Below are 10,497 nucleotides of genomic sequence, written 5' to 3'. Positions count from 1 at the left end.
GTATCGTGACAAAATTGTTTTCAAAAATGAATTTCGAATTTGGTATTAACTGGATACGTGTATATCGGCTGGAAACCAAAGTGTGCGGACTACTGGTCCAAAGGAGATTTAAATATCTTGGCTTGCCAAGGATCTCATCACTCTGGTGTAACAACGCCACCTACAACTACCCTCTGGTATCAGAGCCACACTTCAAGTTGAGGTGGTATCATTAGTAATTTGAATAATCTTATTTGATCTCCTAGAAGAAGATTCATCAACCATGGAAACAAACACATCTTCCACTTCTACATCCTCTTCATCTCATATTTCTCTTTCTTCTACTCTCTCTCTTCCCAAATCATGCTCTAAACACATAACCTCCAAAATTGAGAATCTTGTTGAATATTCTTATATTCCAGAATCTGCTTAAATCAATGAGTCCCAGTTTCCCATCATGAGTCCTTACAATCTCTACAAACAGAAAACTTCTTTCACTAGAAGTATTCGGACCCTCATCTCCACTAAAAGACCACTCCCAAAAGAGTATATCCAGTCTTCTAGACTGGACCAGTGTGCTCTACAAGCCTCACAGAGTGAACAATATGTCACTATGGAAATACCTTCAGATCTCGTCGCCAACTGGAAACGAGAAGGCTACACACACCTCCATCTTGGTAGTGTACGATTAATTCTCACTCTTTATGGTCGAAAAGGCTTACCTGTTATAGCTAGAATTGCTCTCCTAGACACCAGGTTCAAGGAGTACGAACACGCTGTTGTCGGCACCGTTCTGACAACCCTTCATGCTGGCAGTGTCTTATTAACCTTTTACCCCAATTTCAACCTCTCTCTTGAGGATCCCAATCTTCCAACAACCCTTAAAGTCCAGATCCAGCTCCAAGGAGCAGAACAGACAGCCACATCAAAGATTGCAACCCTCCATCATCAAATAGTCTATCGATTACAGAATCATGCCATAGATCTTCCTACACCGTAAACAACTTCTGATGCCTTGATGATCTTGGCAGACACAGACACAATTCCAACCATTATCCAAATCCCCAAACAAATCCAGAAACAAGAATTGCTCAAGCTCATGCCTCTTGAATGGCTAACTAACTATGAGCATTTTCACCAAAATTCGGAACCAGTACAAACCACAGAAGCCACGTTTAACAGGCGACCAAATGGTCAAGTTAAACTATCTTTTCAAACCCCTGACACCGAGCCTGTTTCAAACAGTCCACAGCTTTCCTATACTGCTATGATCACAGCAGTTCAAACTGGTCAAGAAAAGAAACTTCCTATTCATGGTTTTTCCTCCGAAGGGTATCCAGTATAATCTGATAAAGTCAATGGTCATTTTCTATGGGATGTTCCTGAAGCCCATGTGTGCAACCCGAATTGTCCTTGCTTGGATGATACGGATATTGACGAAGAATTGGAAATTATGCGGCGAAAGAAAAAGAAAAAGAAAAGATCTTCTTATCCATCATCATCTTGCAAATCTTTTCCTCTACATCCTCCACCAGATCCCAAACCTCCGGTCCATCCAATCAGATCTTGCCTTATGTTTTCAAGTCACTCCTAGGAAGAATCCTTTCCTCCACTTGAAAACCAAACAGACACACAAACTTGTGTCACCTCAAAACCTTTTGTTCAATCTCCAATTACAGCCTCTGGGCAACCTGAAGAACCAAAACTTGACATTTAACAAACCGATGGGTTTCTAGTGCATGTGCAGATGGGCCCAAGATGCTAGTGTGATAAGTGCCTCTAGTGTTGCAAGATCTCCTAGAAGGAAAATAAAAGCATCAGCATGATTAAGCATTTCAGTTATTCTTTCTTGCATACCTGAGACGACTAACTCTTCTCCAGTCGGTGAGTCAGACAAACTACCCAAAGGTTTTATGACTCTTGGGATAATGCCTAACACTTAACTTCCTCTGACAAAAGCAGCTTCTGAAACCAATTTTGATAACCCTCGGTTACCTCCTCCATATACCAAGTGTAATTTTCTCTCTGCTATGGTTCGACCAAGATCTACGGCTGCCTTAACGAACTCTTTATGTTTGTCATAGTTAAATCCCGAAAGCACACAAATGTTCTTGAATTGTCTATTGGGAGTAGCTGCCATTGGAATATTTCTCAAAACTAATTTGTGGGTGCTTAACAAAAAGTCTTATTTAAGAATCTTGGTGACAGTGGATCACAACTGTGTATGAGGTGGCATGTCAGTGTCAAATAACGCGTAAAGCACATGGCTCGCGAGTCAAAAAGGAAACAGTAAAAAGAAAAAGAAACAATGGTAAAATAAAATTATTAATGACAATAATGGAAAAGATAAAACAACACTGAAATAAAATAACAGTGAAGTAAAAGGATATTTACAGGTAGATGCGACTGTGGCTCACATCTTCCTTTGGTTTTACGTCCAGAAATGGCTTAAACGCCCTCTATGGGTCGAGGATAGGCTTCCCATCCAGTTTTCTTATAAACTGGCAAACAAGGTCATTTATAGTCAGATTCTCGAGACTATATCGTGCATGCTCTTTCTGGAATAATGGCCATAACAGGAGAATCGCTCCTTGCACATATCCACTGGGATGCGTTTCAAGAGACAAAAGGATATCATCCAATGACTCCTTATTCAAGCCATCCCTAATGAATTGAATCTTATCTTCTTTGTTATCAGACATCATTCCTAAAGAACATGGTTTTTTATTGCAACTCATTCTGGCACACTTATGATAGGCAACAGAAATTTTTCGAGCTCGTCGTTTTCTTGCATAATTTTCTTTACCACAACCAGGCATGTATGCAATAAATTTTGGACGTAACTCACCTGCCAATCGTACTTTAGTCTCGATTAACCAACGGATGTCAGCAGGTATGTTATTCCTCATGAGCAATCGCATGCGTTCGGACCGGGCTTTATAGATTGTAAGGAGGACATTCTGAGGAAGTGAAGGGAATTGCTTGTGAAGCTTCGCTAGAATCTCGTTTTTGTCCATACCTTCGCCTTAGAATATCAGTTATTATGGGAAAACTGAAGTAACCGACTTGATTGTCATGGAGTACCGCTATCCGCCACTTCACCGAGGTAACAAACTAAAGCACACAAACAGAAAAACAAATTAAAACACAAAGAAAATTAAAATCGTCCTCTTATTGAATTTACCTCAAGCTCCAACTGGATGTCTCTGAGTTGGCTTTCTAAACCCTCAACATAGGATACTAACTTTGGTGGTTGTAGAGCCCAAATACGATGTGTCTTACAAAATCGAATCTGCCTTTTGAGATGAGATTTTACACGTTGAAGTGATTTAAGAATGTTCAGGAGGAACGGTTTAAGTATGGTACTCATGATTAACAATGATAAGAAAAAAAAACTTAATGGTTAAACAAACACACTTATGCAAAAATAATTTCAATTAGCAAAAGAATAATAAAAAGAAAAAAATCAAATCACCGAAAATAAAAGAAAAGAAAAAAAATCAATTCAAATCTGGTGGGTCACTCAAATTTATTTCGATGCCCTCTCCATGTGGTTGGTACTCTAGATATGGCTTTAATCTTTGACTATTAACTTTAAACGTGACACCGTTCTTTGGGTCCTTAATTTCAATTGCCCCATGTGAAAAAATAGTATGAACAATAAAGGGGCCAGACCAACGAGAGCGTAACTTACCTAGGAATAGGTGCAAGCAAGAATTGAATAAAAGCACTTTCTGACCTGGAGTGAAAGATTTTCTCATAATTTGCTTGTCGTGAAAGACTTTCATTCGTTGCTTGTAAATCTTGGCATTTTCGTATGCATCATTGTGAATTTCTTCAAGTTCTCCCAGCTGTAATCTTCTTTCTGAGCTGACTTGCTGCATGTCAAAGTTGAATTTCTTGATCGCCCAATATGCACGATGCTCGAGTTCCACAGGTAGGTGGCAAGCTTTTCCATACACTAGCCTGTAGGGTGACATCCCAATCGGGGTCTTGAAAGCCGTTCTATATGCCCATAATGCATCATCAAGTCTTAATGACTAATCTTTTCTGTTCGACCTCACCGTCTTTTCTAATATGTGCTTTATTTCTCGATTGGAGATCTTAACTTGGCCACTGGTTTGCGGATGATATGGAGTCGCCACTTTGTGAGTGATTGAATACTTTGTCAATAGAGACTTGAATGCTTTATTACAAAAGTGGGCCATCATCACTGATTATTGCTCGAGGGAATCCAAAGCGTGAAACAATGTTGCTTTTCAAAAATCCTATCACCACCTTATGATCATTGGTTCTACATGGAATTGCTTCTACCCATTTCGATACGTAGTCAACAGCAACCAATATGTATTGATGGCCAAAAGAAGGGGGAAAGGGTCCCATGAAGTCGATACCCCATACGTAAAAAATCTCAACCACTAAAATTGGATTTAGTGGCATCATGTTCCTTCGTGTAATGCTCCCCATTCGTTGACACCTATCACATGAAGAACAGAAAGTGTAAGCGTTTCGAAATATAGTTGGCCAATAGAAACAACATTGTAAAACTTTAGTAGCTATTTTCTTAGCACTGAAATGGCTTCTACAAGCTTGTTCATGGCAGAATAAAAGGATATTCTGAATTTCATTTTCTGGGACACATCGTCTAACAATTTGACTACACAATACTTGAACAAATACGGGTCATCCAAAAAAAAATTCTTTATTTCTGCAAAGAATTTAGCGTTGTCTTGCTTGGAAGTTGACCTGTAACAAGATAATTAACGATATCAGCATACCACGGTAATATTTCCACACTCATCAATTGTTCATCTAGAAATGACTCATTCAATGGTAATGATTCTAGAATTGTGTCAAAATGGAGACAAGAGAGATGGTCAGCTACAACATTCTCTGTGCCTTTCTTATCTTTAAATTCTAAGTCGAATTCCTGCAAAAGTAACACTCAACGAATTAGTCTAGCTTTTGCATCTTTCTTCGTGAGAAGATATTTAAGAGCAGCATGATCTGTGAATACAATTATTTTACAACCAATGAGATAAGATCGAAATTTTTCTAATGCAAATACTCCCGCTAGCATTTCTTTTTCAGTAGTTGAATAGTTCAACTATGCATCATTCAATGTCATACTAGCATAGTAAATAACATGAGGAATTCGATCAACTCTTTGTCCTAATACTGCTCCTACTGCATAATCAGATGCATCACACATGAACTTAAATGGTAAGCTCCAGTTTGGGGGCTGAATGATGGGTGATGATGTCAACAACTGCTTTAATTTTTCAAATGCTACAAGACATAAATCATCAAAGACAAAAGGTACATCCTTAGCAAGTAGATTGCATAAGGGTCTAGAAACTTTGCTAAAATCTTTAATGAAACTCTATAAAAACCAGCATGCCCAAGGAAAGATCTTACTTCTCTGACTGTTTTGGGTGGAGGGAGATTAGAAATGAGATCCACTTTGGCTTTGTCAACCTCAATACCTTTGTTCGAAATGATGTGACCGAGAACAATACCTTGTTTTACCATAAAATGACACTTCTCCCAATTTAAAACTAAGTTCTTCTCGATACATCTCTGCAGAACTAGTGTTAGATGATGTAAACATTGATCAAATGAATCACCAAAGTTAGAAAAGTCATCCATAAAGACTTCAAGGAATCGTTCAACCATATCAGAAAAAATGTTTAACATGCATCGTTGAAATGTGGCAGGTGCATTACATAATCCAAATCGCACCCTCCTATATGCAAATGTGCCAAAAGGGCAAGTGAAAGTGGTCTTCTCTTGTTCTTTTGGTGCTATGGGAATCTGATTATATCCTGAGTAGCCATCTAGAAAGCAATAAAATTCATGACCTACTAATCTATCAAGCATTTGATCGATAAATGGTAAAGGAAAATGGTTTTCACATGTGACAGAATTCAACTTTCTATAATCAATGCATACACGCCATCCTGTAGTTACTCTAGTTGGCATCAATTCATTATCAGCATTAGTAACTACTGTGACTCCTGACTTTTTAGGGACAACTTGTACAGGACTGACCCATGAACTATCAGAAATTGGGTAAATGATACCTGCGTCTAATAGCTTAAGGACTTCAGTTCTAACAACTTCTTTCATATTAGGATTTAACCGATGTTGCATTTCCCTAGTAGATTTAGCATTTTCATCGAGGTGAATGTAATGCATGCAATCTACTGGGTTTATACCTTTGATGTCTGCTATGGTCCATCCTAATGCTCCTTTGTGCTCTTTTAAAACATCCAACAACTTACCTTTTTGTTCGTCATTTAGGGATGATGAGATTATTACCGGTAGAGTGCTTTCTTCTCCCAAAAATGCATATTCCAAAGTGTTGGGTAATGGTTTGAGCTCAAGTTTCGGTGGTGATTCTGATGATGGGATGAGTTTCTTCTCTGATGGTGCTAGTTGTTCAACTCTTGACTTCCATTTATTAGTGTCCATAGATGGCGCTGAGTCAAGCAGGACGTTGACCTCATCAACTGATTTGTCAATATCAAAATCAAAATAAAAGTGAGTAAAACATGTTTGTAAAGGGTCATCACTAAGGTTTGAAACAAAAGTATCATCAACTAATGCTTCAATTAAATCCACATCAACAATTTCATCATTTGCATTGTGAGGTTGTTTGGCAATGTTGAAGATGTTCAGCTCCATAGTCATGTTGCCGAAGGACAACTGCATATTTCCAGTTCTGCATTGAATGTGAGCATCCGCAGTTGCCAAGAAAGGTCAGCCTAGAATAATGGGGATGTGCTTCCTTAAATCCTGTATTGGTTGAGTGTCAATTATAATGAAATCAACAGGAAAATAAAACTTGTCTACTTGGATAAGCACGTCCTCCACAATACCACGAGGTATTTTCGTGGATGGATCTGCAAGCTGTAACACCATTGGAGTTGGGTGTAATTCTCCCAGTCCAAGTTTCACGAATACAGAGTAAGGTAACAAATTTACACTAGCTCATAAATCCAACAAAGCATTTTCAATTGTGTGGTTCCCTATACTACATGAGATAGTGGGGGAGCCTGAGTCTTTGCATTTTAGAGGAATTTTGTGTTGGAGTATAGAACTAACGTTTTCTGTTAAAAATGCCTTCTTTTGAACATGAATGTTTCTCTTTTTAGTACAAAGGTCTTTAAGAAACTTGGCATAAGATGGAACTTGCTTTATAGCATTAAGTAAAGGGATGTTAACACTTACCTGTTTGAAGATTTCGAGAATCTCACCTGTGGATTTTCCCTTCTTCCCTTTCGCTAACCTCTGAGGAAATGGAGCTTTCGGAACGTATTCTCGTGGGTTAGTTTCTTCTTTCTCCTCCGGTGATGAGTCCTCAACACTCATAGGTACAATTTGATTTTCTTTTGTCACCGGCATCTCCACTTTGTTGTCAACTTCTTTTCCTTTTCGCAAGGTCATGACTGCTTTGACCTCTCTATGCTGCTGTAGTGAACTGGTATTTGCTTCATGTACTCCTTTAGGATTAGGCACTGGTTGACTTGGAAATTTACCTTTCTCAACTGTCATTGCCAAGGTCTGAACTGAAGAAGCAAGTTGTCCCACCATCTTCTCGAGGCTTGAAACTGATTGAGCTTGTGAGTTGAAGCCTGCTCTCAACTCATTTCGTAGTCCATCAATGGTGCGGTTCTGTTGCTTAATCGTGGAGTGAGTAACATTCTTGAAATTCTGGAATGCATCCTCCCATGGTCTGGGTTGAGAGTAGTTCTGGTTTTGATTATATGGTCTAAATGGTGGCTGAGAGGCTTGAGAAACTTGAGGAATTTGTTGAATTGGTGGAGCTGGAGCTGCTGGTCCATTTTGTTGGAATCCTTGAGACCATGAAAAATTGGGGTGGTCTCTCCATCTAGAGTTATATATGTTGGAGTATGGGTTGTAATTTGATGGTTTTCTCATTACACTTATGGCATTAGCTTGATCTGAGTATGAGTCATGGTCACGTGGCTCTATTGATTTAGCAGTCAATAACAATGCTATTTGTCGAGCGAGACCTTCAACCATCTCCTTGACTTCTTTGATTCCTGAAGTTGACTCGCCAATGTGAACTTCATTCACTCCTTTAATTCTTTTAGTATTCCTGAGTGACCGACTCCGTTGTTGGGAATTATCCTCTTGTCCCTGGAAGAATTCCTAAATCTCTGTGCACTTTTTGACATTAGCTCTCCTCCACTTGTTGTCATTAGCCATTCTTGCACATTCGGCAATAATCCCTCCAAAAAGTATTGACATTGGTGCCATTTCTCGTACCCATAATGTGGACACTTCAAGAGTAGTCCATTGAATCGCTCCCATGTTTCGAAAAACTGCTCGTCTTCTCTCTGTGTAAACTCTGAAATTTCCCTGCGAATAGCATTGGTTTTATGCACTGGGAAATATTTATTCAAAAATTTTGTAACCATTTGTTCCCATGATGTAATGTTATTAGCAGGCAATGTATTTAACCATGAACGAGCTCTATCCTTTAAAGAAAATGGGAATAGTCTAACTTTTACATAATCATCTGAAAAATTCTCATATTTAAATGTTTGACAAATAGCATGAAAATCATTCAAATGATTATATGGGTCCTCATTTTACAAGCCATAGAATGTGGGGAGACAATTTAGCACACTAGGTTTTAGTTCAAAACTCCTAGCAGCTACATTTGGGTATCTTATACATGATGTGCTCAAATTAGCTAAAGGACTGAAGTAGTCCTTAAATGGCTTTTCCTGTGGTTGCAAATCTATTTTATTTTTAACTTGTTTGTGTGTGCAAAGTGTTTTCTCAAGTTCAAGGTCTATAGGTTCAAGACTAGGTAATAATGACCTTCGACCATACATGCAAAATAAAATAAAAATAAAGATGAGAACAAAATAAAATAAAAATAACGAAGAGGGAGAAATTACGATACTAACCTTATTGCGCTATTATAACTTACTATAAAAATACACAAAAAAAATAATACGTGAAATAAATTAACTAAAAATAAATTAATAATAACTTAAAAATTAAATTGCAGAATTGTAAAGAATAGAAAAAGAAAAGAAAAGAAATACTAACCTCTAAATGCAGATTCACTTTTTTTTCTTTTTTTTAATAAGAAAAAAAATAATACAAAAAAAAACAAATAAAAGAAATTATTCACAAAAATTAATTCTATGAATTAAATTACTTACCTCCCCGGCAACGGCACCAAAAACTTGTTGTGCAAATTTTGTTGAACTCGCAAGTGCACGAATCTATTGTAGTATAGATCAATGGTGACGAGTGTCGATCCCACGAGGAGGTGGATTTTAATTGTGTGTAGAATTAATTTTCTATATGGGTGGTTGGATTTGTGGTGAAAATGATTTGGATTATCCTAAAATTGGAATTGAAATGGCGAGAATAATTTGAAGAGAATTCTATTGAAATGACGTACTTGGGTATCTGGATCCGTATCAACATGCACCATGGGCTAAATATTCCTTATTAATACCAATTAAATCGTGAGGGGGGAATCCACACCTCATGAACCACACTCTAATCAATATGGTGTTAAGGGCTTATCGTGCCAAATAATAATAACCTTGTACTAGGGAGCCGGTGTAACCAGAGCGGTATCTAGACAAGATTATTATTATTTGTCGACGAAAAGTCAAATCATCCACAAAAATTAGAGGGGAATGCCACATCATCGGTTAATGCCACGTCATCGATCCGTCTATGTGAACAGTGTCATGTACAGTAACATAGACAGTACCGTACATGTGAATAGTACCGTACATGTGAACAGTGTCATTTTTCCTTTTATGCTCCTCCTAAGGTTTTCGACCGTCCTGAGTTCAAAAGTGATGTCCGTTTTGCCGTCTAATATCTCGTTTATTGTGAAATAACCATGATGCCCCTAAAATGCATAAAATACTTAATTAAAAAAAACATACATAATTAAATTACAAGAAGCTTAAATACATAAAAGTAAGGGTTGTTAGTAAGACGTGAAATGTAAAATGATGATTTTCTCCTTTATAAATATATATTTTCTAACACTCAACAACTTCCTCTGGTCTCTATTACAAATCCATGATTAAACCCTTTACCAGTACTTTAAAGATCTATTCTTTAGCCAATTCACCACCCTCATACCAGTCCATTACAAACCAAATCCTCAAATTTTGCCCTGAAAACCACAACCTTTTTACCCATCCAAACCCCGTTGTGGAAAAACCCAAAGTTCTTCATATCCTTACCTTTCAAACTAAATGAAGACAACAACCCAACCAAAGGTACCCATACAGGAATGACCTCACAAGACCTTAGCCTAACAAGAATGTGGCCAATTGCTAAAACAAGGCCTCATTGAGCCCACAAATTCTCAATGGGCTTGTCAAGCTTTTTATGTTGAAAAAAGGTCTAAAATTCTTCATGGCAAAAAACGATTAGTCATTGACTATCAACCACTCAACAATTTTCTCCAAGATCAGAAATTTCCATTACCCAACAGACACA

General features: G+C 37.8%; 1 non-coding gene across 1 annotated transcript; it reads left to right on the top strand.

Annotated features, from left to right (window-relative positions):
- Window positions 1-8,271: 8,271 nt before the first annotated feature.
- Window positions 8,272-8,375, top strand: LOC112098661. The gene has a single exon (XR_002905771.1). It is a non-coding gene; the product is annotated as a small nucleolar RNA R71 (small nucleolar RNA).
- The last annotated feature ends 2,122 nt before the right edge of the window (window positions 8,376-10,497 follow it).

The sequence above is a fragment of the Citrus clementina genome, unplaced genomic scaffold (assembly GCF_000493195.1).
Source record: "Citrus clementina cultivar Clemenules unplaced genomic scaffold, Citrus_clementina_v1.0 scaffold_5, whole genome shotgun sequence".
In the NCBI taxonomy this organism is placed as follows: Eukaryota; Viridiplantae; Streptophyta; class Magnoliopsida; order Sapindales; family Rutaceae; genus Citrus; species Citrus x clementina.
Note: the sequence above shows the minus strand (reverse complement) of the source record. Positions and strands in the feature narration are given on the sequence as shown.